The sequence below is a fragment of the Pseudophryne corroboree genome, chromosome 2, assembly GCF_028390025.1.
Source record: "Pseudophryne corroboree isolate aPseCor3 chromosome 2, aPseCor3.hap2, whole genome shotgun sequence".
NCBI lineage: Eukaryota > Metazoa > Chordata > Amphibia > Anura > Myobatrachidae > Pseudophryne > Pseudophryne corroboree.
Window position 1 is genome coordinate 162552846 of NC_086445.1, and position 22155 is coordinate 162575000.

The 22155-nt window shown below is 46.7% G+C and overlaps 1 protein-coding gene across 4 annotated transcripts in view; it reads left to right on the plus strand.

Annotated features, from left to right (window-relative positions):
• The window catches only part of ATP7B (ATPase copper transporting beta), a 249017-nt gene that overhangs the window by 221207 nt on the left and 5655 nt on the right, over nucleotides 1–22155 (plus strand). The gene's annotated exons all lie outside the window — the stretch shown is intronic.

Here is a 22155-nt window from a genome sequence, read left to right on the forward strand (position 1 = left end):
GTGTAACGATGTAGTCACTGAGTATCCAGAGGAAGTAAAGGGACAAACCATCTGCTGCACATTGTCAAAGCCCCTTTGTGTTGTTTGTGCATCTCATAATGTATAGATTTCCGATGACATGCATGAGTTTGTGGCAGCATTTGTCAATGTTGATGTGACACGTACAGTTTTCCGGGTAAGCGTGCACCTTGATGTGAGCTGTGCAGAGCATCAGGACATACTGCTCCCTTACTTCTGTGACTCTTCAAAGTAATATTTTAAGCAAAAGAGGCAAAGGCTGACTATTCTGCATGACAAGACTGATCTTCCTCTCTTGCAACTGCACATCTGTCACACCATTCTGCTGACCCTAAACTGATCCCCCATCTTTCAGAATCCCATCCCAATACCATTCATACTGTCTACCAGACTTCTCCTGCGCTGCAACTCAACATATGGATTCCTTTCTCCCTGCTCTTACTACCCTACCTAACTCCCGTCTATACTACTAACACTGGTCCACCCTCACTACTTTCCTAATATCCACTCTGGTCTACACTCTTGTCTTAGCTCTTCTCCTCCGCCACTAGATTGTAAGCTCTCTCATGAGTGGGGCAGTTCCAACACGCTTTTCACATTTAATTTATTTGTCTTCTTTTTTATGTTCCTGATTTTTTGCGCACTGTTTTCCCCGTCGGCACTTCACCCTGTCTGCACTTCAGGACACTGAAGTGCCAACAACAATAAAGACATTTTTCTATATAAATTTAATAAAGTGGACCTGTCATTTGTATGACGTCACTCAATTTTATAGGATTGACATACTAGACAAACAGTAGCTTTCTCAAGAGTATTAATAACAATAAGAATTGGACATCAATTATTTCTAGACTCTGATGATTTGATACATAGTAACTAAATTATTGAACAATGTACTGACAGAAATAGCTCACACGCACGCACACACACACACACACACACACACACACACACACACAATACATTTGTCAACTTTGAATAAAAACAGTGCGCAAAAGTTTTTAATTTCACATTTATTTATTTCGTATCACAGTATTTCTTATCTATTTTTTAAATATTTTGCTTCCTTGAGCCCTATATAGGGTACACTAGCTACTTATTTGTGAATACTGACCAAAGGAACAAATTTAGAAAATTGGTTAAATTATATATTAAGTAATACAATACAGCTCGGATGGCCTTATTTTAAGACATACCAAGTACAATTTGGTTTTAATGAATGTTATGATTAAAAGGGAAATGAGTGCACCTCATTTATACTGACCCCTTCCAGCACTCAATTTTGTAGTATTCTACAGTGGAATGTAACCTTTGTAATGAGCCCAAGATGGCTGCCTCATCTGGTACACCCATGGGAGAATGAAAAATACTTGGAACTGATAGTTATGTAAGGGCCCCTGTTGGTGAGAAGTCACTAAACTGCGTATGACGCCGATTAATTCATGCTGCATTCGGCTTTGCATGTACCTCACACTCAGGCCCCCCAGTACCCAGGCAGCAAATAACTTCCACAGCCACGAAGAGGAAAGTGGTAGTCTTTTGCACACACAAAAGAATAGTGGTTGTACTTTAAATATGCTGCAATTTGTAGCAGACACTGTCATGTACTGTACAGAAAGCTTCTCTGTACACATTTTTATATAAATATTTCTTTATAACCAATTGATAACATATTTTTCTGAAAACAGCCCAGATGCTAGGAAACGATATACCAGCTGCCTAGTCATCTGGCACGTTTCATCACGTGCTACTGAGCAATATTAGCAATTCATAGGTACCCCTGATGAAGTCCTAACATTGCTCAGTATTATGTGTGACAAAACGGGTTGGGTACCTGGGTGACCAGTATATTGGTTCCTAACGTCTGAGCTAAGTTTTCATATGAGCACTTTATTTCAGTTTATTTCTCTGACGTCCTAGTGGATGCTGGGGACTCCGTAAGGACCATGGGGAATAGCGGCTCCGCAGGAGACTGGGCACAAAAGTAAAGCTTTAGGACTACCTGGTGTGCACTGGCTCCTCCCCCTATGACCCTCCTCCAAGCCTCAGTTAGATTTTTGTGCCCGAACGAGAAGGGTGCACACTAGGTGGCTCTCCTGAGCTGCTTAGTGAAAAGTTTAGTTTTAGGTTTTTTATGTTCAGTGAGACGTGCTGGCAACAGGCTCACTGCATCGAGGGACTAAGGGGAGAAGAAGCGAACTCACCTGCGTGCAGAGTGGATTGGGCTTCTTAGGCTACTGGACATTAGCTCCAGAGGGACCGATCACAGGCCCAGCCATGGATAGGTCCCAGAGCCGCGCCGCCGGCCCCCTTACAGAGCCAGAAGACAGAAGAGGTCCGGAAAATCGGCGGCAGAAGACGTCCTGTCTTCAACAAGGTAGCGCACAGCACTGCAGCTGTGCGCCATTGCTCTCAGCACACTTCACACTCCGGTCACTGAGGGTGCAGGGCGCTGGGGGGGGGCGCCCTGAGACGCAATAAAAACACCTTGGATGGCAAAAAATGCATCACATATAGCTCCTGGGCTATATGGATGAATTTAACCCCTGCCAGAATACACAGAAAAACGGGAGATAAGGCCGCCGAGAAGGGGGCGGAGCCTATCTCCTCAGCACACTGGCGCCATTTTCCCTCACAGCTCCGTTGGAGGGAAGCTCCCTGGCTCTCCCCTGCAGTCACTACACTACAGAAAGGGTTAAAAAAGAGAGGGGGGCACTAATTACGCGCAGTATTAAAAATACAGCAGCTATAAGGGGAAAAACACTTATATAAGGTTATCCCTGTATATATATAGCGCTCTGGTGTGTGCTGGCAAACTCTCCCTCTGTCTCCCCAAAGGGCTAGTGGGGTCCTGTCCTCTATCAGAGCATTCCCTGTGTGTGTGCTGTGTGTCGGTACGTTTGTGTCGACATGTATGAGGAGAAAAATGATGTGGAGACGGAGCAGATTGCCTGTAATAGTGATGTCACCCCCTAGGGGGTCGACACCTGAGTGGATGAACTGTTGGAAGGAATTACGTGACAGTGTCAGCTCTGTATAAAAGACAGTGGTTGACATGAGACAGCCGGCTACTCAGCTTGTGCCTGTCCAGACGTCTCATAGGCCGTCAGGGGCTCTAAAGCGCCCGTTACCTCAGATGGCAGATATAGACGCCGACACGGATACTGACTCCAGTGTCGACGGTGAAGAGACAAATGTGACTTCCAGTAGGGCCACACGTTACATGATTGAGGCAATGAAAAATGTTTTACACATTTCTGATAATACGAGTACCACCAAAAAGGGGTATTATGTTCGGTGAGGAAAAACTACCTGTAGTTTTCCTGAATCTGAGAAATTAAATGAGGTGTGTGATGATGCGTGGGTTTCCCCCGATAACAACTGATAATTTCTAAAATGTTATTGGCATTATATCCTTTCCCGCCAGAGGTTAGGGTGCGTTGGGAAACACCCCCTAGGGTGGGTAAAGCGCTCACACGCTTGTAAGAACAAGGGCTCTACCCTCTCCTGAGATGGCCGCCCTTAAGGATCCTGCTGATAGAAAGCAGGAGGGTATCCTAAAATGTATTTACACACATACTGGTGTTATACTGCGACCAGCAATCGCCTCAGCCTGGATGTGCAGTGCTGGGTTGGCGTGGTCGGATTCCCTGACTGAAAATATTGATACCCTAGATAGGGACAGTATATTATTGCCTATAGAGCATTTAAAAGATGCATTTCTATATATGCGTGATGCACAGCGGAATATTTGCCGACTGGCATCAAGTGTAAGTGCGTTGTCCATTTCTGCCAGAAGAGGGTTATGGACACGACAGTGGTCAGGTGATGCGGATTCCAAACGGCATTTGGAAGTATTGCCTTATAAAGGGGAGGAGTTATTTGGGGTCGGTCTTTCAGACCTGGTGGCCACGGCAACAGCTGGGAAATCCACGTTTGTACCCCAGGTCGCCTCTCAACATAAGAAGATGCCGTATTATCAGGCGCAGTCCTTTCGTTCCCAGAAGGGCAAGCGGGCAAAAGGTTCCTCATTTCTGCCCCGTGACAGAGGGAGAGGAAAAAGGCTGCAGAAATCAGCCAGTTCCCAGGAACAGAAACCCTCTCCCGCCTCTGCCAAGCCCTCAGCATGACGCTGGGGCTTTACAAGCAGACTCAGGCACGGTGGGGGCCCGTCTCAATTAATTTCAGCGCGCAGTGGGCTCACTCGCAAGTAGACCCCTGGATCCTTCAGGTGATATCTCAGGGGTACAAATTGGAATTCGAAGACGTCTCCCCCTCGCCGTTTTCCTAAAGTCGGCTTTACCGACGTCTCCCTCTGACAGGGAGGCAGTTTTGGAAGCCATTCACAAGCTGTATTCCCAGCAGGTGATAATCAATTTACCCCTCCTGCAACAGGGAACGGGGTATTATTCCACACTGTTGTGGTACCGAAGCCGGACGGCTCGGTGAGACCGATTCTAAATCTAAAATCTTTGAACACTTACATACGGAGGTTCAAATTCAAGATGGAGTCACTCAGAGCAGTGATTGCGAACCTGGAAGAAGGGGACTACATGATGTCTCGGGACATCAAGGATGCTTACCTTCATGTCCCAATTTACCCTTCTCACCAAGGGTACCTCAGGTTTGTGGTACAGAACTGTCACTATCAGTTTCAGACGCTGCCGTTTGGATGGTCCACGGCACCCCGGGTCTTTACCAAGGTAACGGCCGAAATGATGATACTCCTTCGAAGGAAGGGAGTTTTAGTTATCCCTTACTTGGACGATCTCCTGATAAGGGTAAGATCCAGAGAACAGTTGGAGGTCGGTGTAGCACTATCTCAGGTAGTGTTGCGGCAGCACGGTTGGATTCTCAATATTCCAAAATCGCAGCTGGTTCCGACGACTCGTCTTCTGTTCCTAGGGATGATCCTGGACACAGTCCAGAAAAAGGTGTTTCTCCCGGAGGAGAAAGCCAGGGAGTTATCCGAGCTAATCAGGAACCTCCTAAAACCGAGCCAAGTCTCAGTGCATCAATGCACAAGGGTTCTGGGAAAAATGGTGGCTTCCTACGAAGCAATCCCATTCGGCAGATTCCACGCAAGAACTTTCCAGTGGGACCTGCTGGACAAATGGTCCGGGTCGCATCTTCAGATGCATCAGCGGATAACCCTGTCACCAAGGACAAGGGTGTCCCTCCTGTGGTGGTTGCAGAGTGCTCATCTTCTAGAGGGCCGCAGATTCGGCATTCAGGACTGGGTCCTGGTGACCACGGATGCCAGCCTGCGAGGCTGGGGAGCAGTCACACAGGGAAGGAATTTCCAGGGCTTATGGTCAAGCCTGGAGACATCACTTCACATAAATATCCTGAAGCTAAGGGCCATTTACAATGCTCTAAGCTTAGCAAGACCTCTGCTTCAAGGTCAGCCGGTGTTGATCCAGTCGGACAACATCACGGCAGTCACCCACGTAAACAGACAGGGTGGCACAAGAAGCAGGAGGTCAATGGCAGAAGCTGCAAGGATTCTTCGCTGGGCGGAAAATCATGTGATAGCACTGTCAGCAGTGTTCATTCCGGGAATGGACAACTGGGAAGCAGACTTCCTCAGCAGACAGTAGACGCTCTGGTAACACCGTGGGTGTACCGGTCAGTGTATGTGTTCCATCCTCTGCCTCTCATACACAAGGTACTGAGAATTATAAGATGGAGAGGAGTAAGCACTATATTCGTGGCTCCGGATTGGCCAAGAAGGACTTGGTAACCGGAACTTCAAGAGATGCTCACGGAGGATCCGTGGCCTCTACCTCTAAGAAGGGACCTGCTCCAGCAAGGACCCTGTCTGTTCCAAGACTTACCGCGGCTGCGTTTGACGGCATGGCGGTTGAACGCCGGATCCTGAAGGAAAAAGGCATTCCGGATGAAGTCATCCCTATCCTGATCAAAGCCAGGAAGGATGTAACCGCAAAACATTATCACCGCATTTGGCGAAAATATGTTGCGTGGTGCGAAGCCAGTAAGGCCCGACGGAGGAATTTCAAATGGGTCGATTCCTACATTTCCTGCAAACAGGAGTGTCTATGGGCCTGAAATTGGGGTCCATTAAGGTTCAAATTTCGGCCCTGTCAATTTTCTTCCAAAAAGAACTAGCTTCAGTCCCTGAAGTTCAGACGTTTGTAAAAGGGGTACTGTATATACAGCCTCCTTTTGTGCCTCCAGTGGCACCTTGGGATCTCAATGTAGTTTTTGGGTTCCAAAAGTCACATTGGTTTGAACCACTTAAATCTGTGGAGTTAAAATATCTCACATGGAAGGTGGTCATGCTGTTGGCCCTGGCCTGGGCCAGGCGCGTGTCAGAATTGGCGGCTTTATCCTGTAAAAGCCCTTATCTGATTTTCCATTCGGACAGGGCGGAATTGAGGACTCGTCCTCAGTTTCTCCCTAAGGTGGTTTCAGCGTTTCACCTGAACCAACCTATGGTGGTGCCTGCGGCTACTAGGGACTTGGAGGACTCCAAGTTGCTAGACGTTGTCTGGGCCCTGAAAATATATGTTTCCAGGACGGCTGGAGTCAGAAAATCTGACTCGCTGTTTATCCTGTATGCACCCAACAAGCTGGGTGCTCCTGTTTCTAAGCAGACTATTGCTCGTTGGATTTGTAGTACAATTCAGCTTGCACATTCTGTGGCAGGCCTGCCACAGCCAAAAATCTGTAAATGCCCACTCCACAAGGGAGGTGGGCTCATCTTGGGCGGCTGCCCGAGGGGTCTCGGCTTTACAACTTTGCCGAGCAGCTACTTGGTCAGGAGCAAATACGTTTGTAAAATTCTACAAATTTGATACCCTGGCTGAGGAGGACCTGGAGTTCTCTCATTTGGTGCTGCAGAGTCATCCGCACTCTCCTGCCCGTTTGGGAGCTTTGGTATAATCCCCATGGTCCTTACAGAGTCCCCAGCATCCACTAGGACGTCAGAGAAAATAAGAATTTACTTACCGATAATTCTATTTCTCGTAGTCCGTAGTGGATGCTGGGCGCCCATCCCAAGTGCGGATTGTCTGCAATACTGGTACATAGTTATTGTTACCAAAAATCGGGTTATTGCTGTAGTGAGCCATCTTTTCTAGAGGCTCCTCTGTTATCATGCTGTTAACTGGGTTTAGATCACAAGTTATACGGTGTGATTGGTGTGGCTGGTATGAGTCTTACCCGGGATTCAAAATCCTTCCTTATTGTGTACGCTCGTCCGGGCACAGTATCCTAACTGAGGCTTGGAGGAGGGTCATAGGGGGAGGAGCCAGTGCACACCAGGTAGTCCTAAAGCTTTACTTTTGTGCCCAGTCTCCTGCGGAGCCGCTATTCCCCATGGTCCTTACGGAGTCCCCAGCATCCACTACGGACTACGAGAAATAGAATTATCGGTAAGTAAATTCTTATTTTTTCACAAGCAACTCTTAGGTCTCTGGTTTACACTTTAGCTCATTGTCTATTGAGGAATTATCTGTGGAATAAAAAGAAGAATTTCTTTAAGTGAAAACATCTTGGGGGAGCCAAATTGGCCTCGCTCAGATAAGCCTGTTGATCTTTCCTTTTTGGTTCGGAGCTAATTCACTTGTTTGCGTGGATTTAAGTCATAGTGTTATTTCCTTATTATTGCTCTAGGAGGCGCCCTTGTTAATTTTTATTTTCATAGATTGTTTCATGAAACTTGCAGACATTTACACTAATGCGCGCTCCAGAGAATTATCCAATTTTAAAATGCCTATTTGCGGTAGGTGCAGCGGAGTTTGTGAATTGTCAGCCATATTCGATCTGAGAGAGGTGCTTGGAAAAGTGGGGAGACTTTTACTGAACCACAGAAAAGTGACAATTTCGTTAGCAGAATCATGTAAAAGGATGTTAGTGGACAAAAGGAAAACACTAGATGCTTTTTGTCACGGCTGGAATTCTTTGTTAATCCGGACTAGGACTAAATACTGGGTTTGGACTTGCGAGAATTGGGCAGGCTTGATATATTTCGTACTCATGCGGACGTGGCGGGCTAATCAGAACGCTGCGATTGACTTGACCAGCAAAGCAGGTTTTCAGGATGTCCGGATTGGCTTTCCGACCAAGCAGCTTTTCAGGACGTCGGGATTGGCTTTCTGATCAGGCAGCTTTTCAGGATGTCGGGATTGGCTTTCCGACCAGGCAGCTTTTCAGGATGTCGGGATTCGCTTTCCGACTAGGCAGGAGTTCAGAATGTTGGACGGAACCAGTAAGGCAGGTTTTCTGACTGCAGGCAGAACCAGCAAGGCAGGGTTTCCAGATGCTGGATGGAACCAGCAAGGCAGGTTTTTTAGAATGCTGGACAGAACCAGCACAGCAAGGTTTCCAGATGCTGGACGGAACCAGCGGAGTAGGTTTGCAGAAAGCTGGGAGGAACCAGAGGAGTAGGTTTGCAGAAAGCTGGGAGGAACCAGCGGAGTAGGTTTGCAGAAAGCTGGGAGGAACCAGCGGAGTAGGTTTGCAGAAGGCTAGGCGGAACCAGCACAGCAGGTTCTTCAGATGATGGATGGGAACCAGTGGAGTAGGTTTGCAGAAGGCTGGGAGGAACCAGCGGAGTAGGTTTGCAGAAGGCTGGACGGAACCAGCGGAGTAGGTTTGCAGAAAGCTGGACGGAATCAGCGGAGTAGGTTTGCAGAAGGCTTGGCGGAACCAGCACAGCAGGTTTTCCAGATGCGGGACAGAACCAGCTGAGTGGATGGAACCAGCAAAGTAATTATGACCGCAATGATATGCAGGACAGTCCCTCTGGATCACTGGAATGACACACCAGTGAATCTGGAAATGCTGCAATGTTATTTCAGTAGTGGCCCTTTAAATCATCCTTGGAGTCAGGTAGTGCTAGTCTTTACCGGCAGGAGATACTGGCGCTCACTCCAGGCTGAGAGACAACAAAGCACTGACAGCTTGCCAGTGCTGGGACTTGGAACTTATACCCCTTGCTCACTGCTGACTGGATGAGGGATTCACATGACAAGGAAGTGATTCCGGATTGGGCCCAGGAAGGTCAGCTGACCAGGAACTGTCATGGTGATGTCCATAGTTGGTTTTGGAGGGAACTCCAGCGTTGTGGGACCACATGGAGGTAGTAATGGCCGCAGAGACTGTATCTGGTGACCAATGGAGTCATGGAGGCATGTAGTATAATGACAACATGGACAATGCTGTGTAGGCACAGCATGGAGAGACTTGCTGAATTCAGTATTCACACAGAAGGTAATCAGCACAGGTGCAGCTCGTTAGCAAGCTTAAACCTTACAGACAGAGAACTCAGCACTCAGGGAACTGATGGTACTGGTGAGCTGTTTATCTCAGTGAACAGAAAATATGCAGGATCCAGGACAGATGGAAGAGGTAAATCACCAAATGATATGAATTTATACAGGATTGTGACACTTTAAAAGGTGTAAAATTGCTGATTTGAACATATTTTTTTTTTAAAACAGATAAAAAAAAGCTAATTTTTTTTGTTTACTTTGATACAAAAAAAATGCAGTAGGAAAAAAGATGCTTCAGAGGTAGGTGACTTTAAAAAAAATAAAAAGCAATTATTTTTCAAAAAAATAAATACACTAATTAAATTTGGGGTGCATAACGCAACAAGAAGTTAATTTGGGGGTAATTTAAGGCCTTTTTTTAAACCCTCAAAAATTACATGTAATTATTGGACTAATTAAGTTAATTGGAACTTCCAATTGCCTAATTAGTCATTAGGAGGGATGTCCAAGGGGTACTTTTAATCTTAAAATAAGGATTTTCCCTACCATCTCTCATCCGCAGTAAGGTGCTAACCGAAAAATGTGAGTTTACTGTGCCTGGTTTAGTGTGAGTTTCTAATTGGAATAGGGGCAGGAGTGTGCATGTATGTGAGTGGCTGAGCAGAGGGTATTGGGGAAGAAAGGAGTGGTATTGTCTGGGGTGAAGCTAGGGGGGAGGCAGGTGAGACTTCCTACTGAGACACTCACAGGCACTAATCTGCTGCTGTATGTACAGAGACGCACCATCGGTTGCATCATCAAACATTGCATCAGCCCTATGGAGATGGACAGTGCTCTGTTAGAACATGGCCGCTGGTGCCTGCATCTGGCTAGCTGCCCACCTGTTGCCTCCCAGGAACACCCACTGAATTTGCAGGGATCATTTTGTGACTCCCGTTGATAGCCATTGGAATGCATGCACAGTGTGACTCCGTCACATGCGCAGAGTAATCATTGGCCGCTTGCATCTGATGCCACAAGAGCGTCCAGCTCTGAATCAGGTCCAGTGACTGCAACAGGAGAAGAACAGTATATATCTCCAACAGTTTAGTTATAGTATAGGGGTGGGGGGTATAGATTATGGTAGGTAATAGTAAGAATAAGGGGTTACAGTTTTTTTTCTCTTTTTAGGGAGTTTATTTATGAAGCAGGTCACATCAATCATCAGTAAACAAGTTAGACAGTGACGGACAATGAATGCACATCAACAGAGCGGTACAACAAATCAACTTCGCCACTTTGATAAGTTCAATCCTTTATTCAAAAATGAAAGAAGTAAAAAGACTTTCCACTTGTAAAATGGGGTGGCCAATCATTCAAAGAAAGCAGAGAGAGAGACAGAAAAGAGGAGAGCAAAAGGAGAAAAAAGAAAGAGTTAGAGAAAGAGAAGAGAGGAGGGGGGCTCCACTGTGAATATAGAAAAGAAACAAAGTCAGAGCTTAACTACAAAATAAAGAGGGGGCACCTTGAGCGGCCAGCCATGGGCTCCAGACCTTGCTAAACGACTTAGTTGACTTATTAATTATACCAGATTTGCAAAATGGAGGGTCTGCATCGGAAGGGGGGGGGGGGGGTGAGGGGGGGGGTCGGCAACTTCCAGTTAATAGCTATTTGACAAGTTGTGGCTGATACTATATGATGCAGCAATTTGTTTTGAGAACTTGTTAATTAGGGAATTCCCAGGGGTAAAAGAAAGTATTTTGTATCGTTGAGAATTGAGGAGCTAAATAAATGGGAAAGGAGAGTTCTAACCTCAGACCAGAAAGTAACCAGTCTCGGACAGGCCCACCACACATGGAGAGAGGTACCTGTCTCTGAGCAGCCCCTCTAACATCTATCATTGGTGTCTGGGAACATAGCTTAAGACCTTAAGACGAGAGGGGACATAATACCAGCGATATAGCAGATTATAGACATTTTTTTTTAATCTTAACCCATAGGGGGGTACTCCGTTAAGTGCCGAACTAATTCGACACAGGGTATTCAATTGCGGGTGTTTTTGCCCATATTTTAATCAATTCGCCCATGCCATTTCACTTTTGGTTTTCGCCAGTACCGGATTTTTCAACCAGTCGAAAAAACGGCACAGGCATTGAATAGGTTGACTGTAAATTCAACCTAAAGACGGGCGAAAAGCGCAGTGTTTTCAACTGGTCAAAAAACGGCACTAATTGAATACCCCCCATAATAAACTAGAGACGATGTTGTCCCAAATCTCGGTACATTCCTCGTCATCCAGAGTGACACCAAGGTCTCTCTCCCAAGCTAGCTCAAGAGAGGCCTTTCCCGCGACTATTCCATTGGCTAGCATCACATGTAATTTGAAGATCAAGCCTTTGGGAGAAGAGCATTGTATGCAGAGAACCTCAAAAGTACTAGTGAGAATAGTATGGACCTTGGAGTGAAAGTGTCATTTACAAATAACGGAAAAAGTCACAAGAAATAAGTGCGTCATGCGGCTGAATTTGTGAGAACTGGGGGAAACTTGCGTCTCTAGTGATGCCATTAAGATAAAAAATGTTCTTCTCCGTCCGTGAAGAAAAAGGTATTTCTGAGCTCAAAAGTGGAGGTGGGTGGGGAGGTGGGGGGGGGGGGGGGGGGGGAGTTACAGCTTCATTGGTGTTAATTAATGGGTTTGTTACGATGGGCCTAATTCAGATGTGGTCGCAAAGCGGCTATAGTACACAGATTTGTAGATGTTTTCTTACTGTGCGTGTGTCTGTGCCGCAATGCGCACATGCAGTGATCGAACTGCGATGGTGGTCGCACCGAGGAATTAGTTGCAAAGTTAGTGACCGTAAACAGCATTTGGGGGTGGTAATGATGAGTGGTCGGAAGAACGCAGGCGTGTAATGGCCAGTCAGACGGCGTTTTCTGGGCATGCATAAATTTGCAGTTGTGATTATACTTCCTATTGGAGAGCCCACTTTGTCCCAGGAGAGAAGCTCAGCCTGCACATCTTCAGAGACACTCAGAATCTGCGACATGGCCCGATTTGCGACGATGGTACTGACAGCAGTGTGTCCCCATGCTCAGGTTAGCTTCTGCCCAGATTAGCATTTAGTCGCAATTGCGAATGACAAATGATAGCATCTGATGCTGTAGTAGTAAATAGTTTTTGAAGAAGAGGTAATTATTGATGAGGGAATGCTATTGATATTTGTAAGGTGATCAAAAATACTTTTTGCATTGTGTGGCGGTCACTGATGCCCTCTATATTATATGGTGATAACTAATGCTGTCTGTATTTTATGACGGTCACTAATGTTCTCTGTATTTTATGGCGGTCACTAATGCTCTCTGTATTATATGGTGGTTACTGATGCTCACTGTATTATATGATGCTATATAATGCTTTATATTTTATGGCGGTCACTAATGCTCTCTATATTATATGGTGATAACTAATGCGGTCTGTATTTTATGACGGTCACTAATGTTCTCTGTATTTTATGGCGGTCACTAATGCTCTCTGTATTATATGGTGGTTACTGATGCCCTCTGTCTTATATGTCAGTCACTGATGCTCTCTTTATTGTATGGTGATCACTAATGCTCACTGTATTATATGGTAGTCACTGATGCTCACTGTATTATATGATGCTATATAATGCTTTATATTATATGGCAGTCACTGTGATGTTCTCTGCATTTGAACTCTGGGCCTGATTCATTACCAATTGCAAATGTGAGATTGTACACAGTGAGCGTTTAACAGCAGACTGCGCGTGCGCTGTGAACGTATTGCGCATACGTGAAGGGCAAAATGTTATCGCCTTGCTTATGCAGCCTAATTGTAAAGACAACGCATTTTGATTGACAAGAAGTGACCATTCATTGGTGGTAACATGGCGTTTGTGGGGAGTGGTTGGGAAACGCAGGCATGTCATAGCCATTTTTGGGGCGTGTATCTGGCGTAATCTGGTAACGCTGCGTTCAAAAACATGGTGCTCGGTGCGACTGCATTCTCATTGATTTGAGTATGCTGTGGTGCTAATTTTTTTGCGTTTGCGTTGTGAATAAGTTAATACCTACGCATATTTGTGAATGCATCTCTGGGCGTCTTTTATCCTCTCTGGCGGCTCTTCACATGCTATTTATAGCAGATTTGAGAAAAACGCTATCTCAGCCTCAATAGTGATCCATAGTGAATCAGGACCCCTGTTCAAACCTGATGATGTTGAGTTTGTAACTTGGTGGCCACGTGAATGCAAATTATTGTACCTCCCGGAAGACTGAAGAATAGTTTGTGCTAGATCTGCTGCATACACATAAGTTGATAATGAAATATACAGTAGCATAAAAGAGACAATTGCAAAATAGATCCTCTTTTGTACATTTAAAAATAAAACAAAATCCACAAAGGTGGATATCCGTTAATGTAACAGGAAGCTAAGAGATTGCGTTCTCCAGCATGACAGGGATAATGGGACATCCGGAGGGAGCTCCACATATGTTAGAGCTTTTCATCTATTGAAGTTGCGCTAGTAACATGGGCCCTCATTCCGAGTTGTTCGCTCGCAAGGCGAATGTAGCAGAGTTACACACGCTAAGCCGCCGCCTACTGGGAGTGAATCTTAGCTTCTTAAAATTGCGACCGACGTACGCGCAATATTGCGATTACAAACGAGTTAGCAGTTTCTGAGTAGCTCCAGACTTACTCTGCCTGTGCGATCATTTCAGTGCTTGTCGTTCCTGGTTGACGTCACAAACACACCCAGCGTTCGCCCAGGCACTCCCACCGTTTCACCGGCCACTCCTGCGTTTTTTCCGGAAACGGTAGCGTTTTCAGCCACACGCCCCTGAAACGCCGTGTTTCCGCCCAGTAACACCCATTTCCTGTCAATCACATTACGATCGCCGGAGCGAAGAAAAAGCCGTGAGTAAAAATACTTTCATCATAGTAAAGTTACTTGGCGCAGTCGCAGTGCGAACATTGCGCATGCGTACTAAGCGGATTTTCACTGCGATGCGATGAAAAATACCGAGCGAACAACTCGGAATGAGGGCCATAATAAACACAATGAATCCATTGACACTGGAGATGAATAAGCATTAGCGACTGGAGCTCTGCAGCAGCCTAGACAACACCATTAACGCTTTGTGTAAAATACAGTACGTAACAGATATTGGGGGTAATTCCAAGTTGATCGCAGCAGGAAATTTTTTAGCAGTTGGGCAAAACCACGTGCAGTGCAGGGGGGGCAGATATAACATTTGCAGAGAGAGTTAGATTTGGGTGTGTTATTTTATTTCTGTGCAGGGTAAATACTGGCTGCTTTACTTTTACACTGCAAATTAGATTGCAGATTGAACACACCACACCCAAATCTAACTCTCTCTGCACATGTTATATCTGCCTCCCCTGCAGTGCACATGGGGGGTCATTCCGAGTTGTTCGCTCGGTAAAAATCTTCGCATCGCAGCGATTTTCCGCTTAATGCGCATGCGCAATGTCCGCACTGCGACTGCGCCAAGTAAATTTGCTATGTAGTTAGGAATTTTACTCACGGCATTTTCATCGTTCTGGCGATCGTAATGTGATTGACAGGAAATGGGTGTTACTGGGCGGAAACAGGCCGTTTTATGGGCGTGTGGGAAAAAACGCTACCGTTTCCGGAAAAAACGCAGGAGTGGCTGGAGAAACGGGGGAGTGTCTGGGCGAACGCTGGGTGTGTTTGTGACGTCAAACCAGGAACGACAAGCAGTGAAATGATCGCAGATGCTGAGTAAGTCTGAAGCAACTCAGAAACTGCTACGAAGTGTGTAATCGCAATATTGCGAATACATCGTTCGCAATTTTAAGATGCTAAGATTCACTCCCAGTAGGCGGCGGCTTAGCATGAGCAAATCTGCTAAAATTCACTTGCGAGCGAACAACTCGGAATGACCCCCATGGTTTTGCCCAATTGCTAACAGAATTCCTGCTGCGATCAACTTGGAATTACCCCCATTGAGCTTTAGTTAGTAACAATGCAAAAGAAGTGTCCACCATCATTGTTCTCAACATTTGTACTTCTGTTCTCATTTGTGTTCCTATAGTTTAGGAAACAGAGCACAAAACGGTAACAGAAATCAGAGTTGGGTAAAAAGTCAGTAGAGCCACATTATTACAAGTGGTTCTAGCACAGTCTCTACTTGGGCTTACAACCTTTTTTTAGTTCCTGGGACAACACAGGAAAACGCATTGTGTAACCTGTCCAATGTCACAATGAGCTAACATTTGAGATCAAACCAGGGTCTTCAGTCATATGGTTATTCAGTCAGTGCCTTTAACCACTGAGCCACTCACCTTCCCTTCCTTTACTTAATGCTGTTATTGAGCAGTTTTATTGCTCTTGCTTTATAATATGCCTGGGTCCTGCCCGTACTGTGGCTACACACTGAGGGCTGCTATATATATGTGCATTATACCATTACTCTCTACTGCAGCTGGAGCTGTAAATGGCTCAAAGGTATCCGTACTCTAGGTCGACAGCAATTAGGTCAACACCCATTGGGCAACAGTGGGTAGGTCGATACTAGAAATAGGTCGAAATGGCCATTAGGTCGACTTGAACAAGGTCGACCATGAAAAAGGTCGACATGAGTTTTTGCATTGATGTGCCATCCTGGATGAGCTGCACTACCTGAGCCACTTGTGTGGGTTGTAGGGAGGTCATACAGGCACGTGGAGGCCACACACACTACTGAGCCTCATTTTGACTTGTTTTAAGGACATTACATCAAAGTTGGATCAGCCTGTAGTGTGTTTTTCCACTTTAATTTTGAGGGTGACTCCAAATCCAGACTTCCATGGGTTAATAAATTGGATTTCCATTGATAATTTTTGTGTGATTTTGTTGTCAGCACATTCAACTATGTAAAGAACAAAGTATTTAATAAGAATATTTAATTCATTCAGATCTAGGATGTGTTATTTTAGTGTTCCCTTTATTTTTTTGAGCAGTGTATTTTTCTCATACGTCCTAGAGGATACTAGGGTCACTTCAAGAACCATGGGGTATAGACGGGATCCGCAGGAGACATGGGCACTTCAAGACTTTCAAAGGGGTGTGAACTGGCTCCTCCCTCTATGCCCCTCCTCCAGACTCCAGTTTAGAATCTGTGCCCAGGCAGACTGGATGCACACTGAGGAGCTCTACTGAGTTTCTCTGAAAATACTTTGTTAGGTTTTTTATGTTCAGGGAGAACTGCTGGCAACAGTCTCCCTGCATCGTGGGACTTAGGGGAGAGAAGTCAGACCTACTTCTGTGAGTTTCAAGGCTCTGCTTCTTTGGCTCCATTAGCTCCTGAGGGTTTGATCACCAGGTACGCCTAGGGGCTCATTCCCAGAGCCGGCCGTCACCCCCCTTGCAGAGCCAGAAGTCAGAAGACAGGTGAGTAGAAGAAGAAAAAGAAGACTTCAGTAATGGCTTTGAGGTACCGCACAGCGATAGCGCTGCGCGCCATGCTCCCACACACAGCGGCACTGCAGGGTGCAGGGCGCTGGGGGGGGGGGAGGTCGCCCTGGGCAGAATATCTGGCCTCCATAATCACTGGCAAGGGTGGACATAGTGCTGGGGCACTGTCCGGACCCCCGCCAATATAAAAATTATTTAAAAAAGAGCGGCTCTGAAGCGCGCCATTACGGGGGCGGAGCTTAGCCCTCACAGCACACAGCCCGGCGCCATTTCTCTTCACAAGGCTGCAGAGACGCTGATCCTTCCTCACACTGCTGCATGAGTATCAGTGTGAAAAACGGGGGGGGGGGGGGGGGGGGCACAGCTATTTTGGTGCATTGTTGATAAATTATAAAAGCGCTGCAGATCTGGGGCATTTCTGTGGTGTTCAGACCGGGTTGGGCGCTGGGGTGTGGGCTGGCAATAATTCCCTCTGTGTCCCTCTGACAGGCTTCACTGTGGGTCTGTCCCCTTTAGGCCAGTGTGTCTGCGTGTGTTGGGTGCACGTGTGTCGACATGTCTGAGGCGGAGGGCTCTTCCCAGGAGGAGACTATGTCAGGGACACAAACGGCTGTGAGTGACCCTGTCGGCACCGCCGACACCTGACTGGGTGAATGTTTTGAATGCTCTGAATGCTAATGTGGCTCTGATAAATAAGAGATTGGATAAATCTGAGTCTCAGAACCAGGCATGGAAGAAATCCGTAGAGGATGTGTTGTTACAAGTCCAGACCCCCTCGGGGTCACAAAAACGTTCATTTACCCAGCTGGCAGACACTGATACCGACACAGACACTGACTCAAGTGTCGACTATAGTGAAGCCAGATTAGATCCCAAACTGGCTAAGAGCATTCAGTACATGATTGTAGCAATAAAAGACGTATTACATATCACTGAGGACCCTACTATTCCTGATACTAGGGTCTGTATGTATAAAGGAAAGAAACCTGAGGTAACGTTTCCTCCCTCTCATGAACTGAACACGCTTTGTGAAAAGGTTTGGGAAAATTCTGACAAAAAGTTTCAGATTCCCAAAAGGATTCCAGTGGCGTAATGGAGTTTCTTCCGTATAAAGGTGGTGTATTGTTTGGTGACGGCCTCGCTGATTTGGTATCTACGGCTACCGCGGGTAAGTCTTCATTTTTACCTTATGTGCCTGCACCACAAAAGAAAGCACACCACTATCAGATGCAGTCCTTTCGGCCCAATAAATACAGAAAAGGCTTCCTTCCTTGCTACTAGAGGAAAGGGAAAAGGTAAACGATCACCGGCCATGGCCGGTTCCCAGGAGCAGAAGTCCTCCCCGGCTTCTGCCAAATCCACCACATGACGCTGGGGCTCCTCTGCGGGAGTCCGCACCGGTGGGGGCACTTCTCAAGCTCTTCAGTCAGTTCTGGGCTTGTTCGGCCCTGGACCCATGGGTTTTAGAAATAGTGTCCCAGGGGTACAAACTGGAATTTCAAGACGTTCCCCCTCACCGATTTTTCAAATCGGCCTTACCAGCTTCTCTTCCGGACAGGGAAGTGGTATGCGCCGCAATACAAAAATTGTGTCACAATCAAGTCATTATCAGGGTTCCCCCGTCACAACAGGGAGAAGGCTTTTATTCGAGCCTGTTCGTGGTCCCGAAGCCAGACGGCTCAGTCAGACCAATCCTGAACCTCAAATCCCTAAATTTCTACCTAAGAAAATTCAAATTCAAGATGGAATCTCTCCGGGCAGTGATCTCCAGTCTGGAGGAGGGGGATTTTATGGTGTCGGTAGACATAAAGGATGCCTACTTACATGTTCCCATTTATCCTCCACATCAGGCTTACCTGAGGTTTGCAGTTCAGGATTGTCATTACCAATTTCAGACGTTGCCGTTCGGTCTGTCCACGGCTCCAAGGATTTTCACCAAAGTAATGGGCAAAATGATGGTTCTCCTGCGCAAGCAAGGAGTCACAATTATCCCGTACTTGGACGATCTCCTGATAAAGGCGAGATCCAGGGACCAATTACTGCAGAACATTACGCTCTCCCTGACAATTCTGCAGCAACATGGTTGGCTCCTAAACTTGCCAAAATCACAGTTGGTTCCGACGAGACGGTTGTCGTTTTTGGGAATGATTCTGGACACAGAATTACAGAGAGTTTTTCTTCCAGTGGAAAAGGCTCTGGAAATTCAGAACCTGGTCAAACAAATTCTGAAACCAGCAAAAGTATCGATCCATCAATGCACTCGGTTGCTGGGGAAGATGGTGGCGGCCTACGAGGCCATTCAGTTTGGCAGATTCCATGCCAGAGTGTTTCAGTGGGACCTGTTGGACAAGTGGTCTGGGTCCCATCTACACATACACCGAAGGATAACCCTGTCTTCCAAGACCAGAATCTCACTCCTGTGGTGGCTGCACAGCTCTCACCTCCTAGAGGGATGCAGGTTCGGGATCCAGGACTGGATCTTAGTGACCACGGACGCGAGTCTCCGAGGCTGGGGAGCAGTCACACAGGGGGAAAGCTTCCAGGGAAGATGGTCAAGCCAGGAAATGTGTCTACACATAAACGTTCTGGAATTAAGGGCCATTCACAACGGCCTTCTGCAAGCGGATCATCTTCTTCGCAATCGGCCCGTCTTGATTCAGCCGGACAACATAGCAGTAGCGTACATAAACCGCCAGGGCGGAACAAAGAGCAGAGCGGCAATGGCAGAGGCCACAAAGGTTCTCCGCTGGGCGGAAAGGCGTACAAGCGCTCTGTCAGTGATCTCTATTCCAGGAGTGGACAACTGGGAAGCAGACTTCCTCAGCAGACACGATCTCCATCCAGGAGAGTGGGGTCTTCATCAAGAGGTCTTTGCAGAAGTGACAAGTCTTTGGGGAATTCCTCAGATAGACATGATGGCGTCTCACCTCAACAAAAAAATTCGGAGATATTGTTCCAGGTCGAGAGACCCTCAAGCAATAGCAGTGGACGCCCTAGTGACACCGTGGGTGTTTCAGTCGGTGTACGTGTTTCCTCCGCTTCTAGTCGTTCCAAAAGTGATAAAGATCATAAGAAGAACAAAGGTTCAGGGCTTGGTATCCAGATCTTCAGGAATTACTCATAGCAGATCACTGGCCCCTTCCTCTACGAGAGGATCTGTTACAGCAGGGGCCGTGCGTGTTCCAAGACTTACCGCGACTTCGTTTGACGGCTTGGAGGTTGAACGCCGGATCCTAGCCAGAAAGGGTATTCCCAAGGAAGTCATCCCCACTCTTATTCAGGCCAGGAAAGGAGTAACGTCTAAACATTACCACCGTGTTTGGAGAAAATACATGTCTTGGTGTGAATCCAAGAAGGCTCCTACGGAAGATTTTCAGTTAGGACGTTTTCTCCATGTTCTACAAGCTGGTGTGGATGCGGGCCTAAAGTTGGGCTCCATTAAAGTACAAATTTCAGCCTTATCGGTTTTCTTCCAGAAACAATTGGCCTCCCTTCCAGAAGTTCAGACTTTTGTGAAAGGCGTGTTGCACATCCAACCTCCCTTTGTGCCCCCTGTGGCACCGTGGGATCTTAACGTGGTGTTGCAATTCCTTCAATCTCATTGGTTTGAACCTTTACAAAAGGTGGAGTTGAAATTCCTCACTTGGAAAGTGGTCATGCTGTTGGCCTTGGCATCCGCCAGGCGGGTGTCTGAATTGGCGGCCTTGTCTCACAAGAGCCCTTTTGATCTTCCATGAAGATAGAGCAGAGTTGAGGACTCGTCAGCAATTTCTGCCGAAAGTGGTTTCGTCGTTCCACTTGAACCAACCTATTGTGGTGCCAGTGGCTACTGACGCCTTGCTGGAATCGAAGTTTCTCGACATTTTCAGAGCTTTGAAAATGTATGTGGCCAGAACGGCTCAGTTTAGGAAAATGGAGGCTCTGTTTGTCCTGTATGCTCACAACAAGATTGGGGCTCCTGCTTCCAAGCAAACTATTGCGCGCTGGATCTGTCATACGATTCAGCAGGCTCATTCTACGGCTGGATTGCCGTTACTGAAATGGGTGACGGCCCATTCTACCAGAATGGTGGGTTCGTCCTGGGCGGCTGCCCGGGGGGTCTCGGCATTACAGCTTTGCCGAGCGGCTACTTGGTCGGGTTCAAACACCTTTGCGAAGTTCGACAAGTTTGATACTCTGGCTGATGAGGACCTCATGTTTGGTCAATCGGTGCTACAGAGTCATCCGCACTCTCCCGCCCGTTCTAGAGCTTTGGTATAAACCCCATGGTTCTTGAAGTGACCCCAGCATCCTCTAGGACGTATGAGAAAATAGGATTTTAATACCTACCGGTAAATCCTTTTCTCTTAGTCCGTAGAGGATGCTGGGCGCCGGCCAAGTGCGTACTGTATCTGCAGTTGTTAGTTGTGGTTACACACATGTTGTGTTACGTTATAGTCAGCCTGTTGCTGATGTTGTTCATGCCGTTGACTTGCGTTGTGTTAAATGCCATGTTGTACGGCGTGCTTGAGGTGTGAGCTGGTATGTATCTCACCTTAGTTTAACAATAAATCCTTTTCCTCAAAATGTCCGTCTCCCTGGGCACAGTTCCTATAACTGGAGTCTGGAGAATGGGCATAGAGGGAGGAGCCAGTTCACACCCCTTTGAAAGTCTTGAAGTGCCCATGTCTCCTGCAGATCCCGTCTATACCCCATGGTTCTTGAAGTGACCCCAGCATTTTTTTACTTTTTCATGCTTTACGATCCACATGGACTACGATTGGGAACGGTAACCTGTGCCGAGCGCAGCGGTAGCGGAGCACTAATTGGGGTTCCCGGTCACTTGACGGCGAAAATTACACCAAAAAAAACATAAAAAACTCATGTCAACCTTTTTTCATGTCAACCTTGTTCACGTTGACCTAATGGCCGAGTCAACCTATTTCTAGTGTCGACCTACCCACTGTCGACCAATGGTTGTCGACCTAATTGCTGTCGACCCTGAGTCCCATACCCGGCTCAAACACCCTGGACCTCATTTAGGAAGCAATAAAAGGCTGTGATGGAGCATAGTAACCTTTCTGATGATGCCATACAGCTCCAACTAAGAACATGGGTTTGTGAAGCTAAATGACCAATTCACACAAATGTGCACCTACTACAGGAGGAATTGGTTCATAGAATGGAGCAGGTGCGCTGAGACGTCTAGGCCTAATATAAGATGATTGATAACAGCTAAATGTGTGGAGAGGTCACAAGTGTAGGGGCGTTCCTTGCAGTGAGAACCTCATGGCCATGTTTGGTCTGCAGAAGATCCTGACCTTTCATGTAACGCATGTAGCTCCTTGCACTACGGCAGAGTACTGCATGCCTGAGCACACATGACGCATTGATAAACTAATCAAATACACATGTAATAGAGAAACCCAGATGTCCCTTCATTTTCATGATCCAATTAAGCCATAACTGAGGCTAAA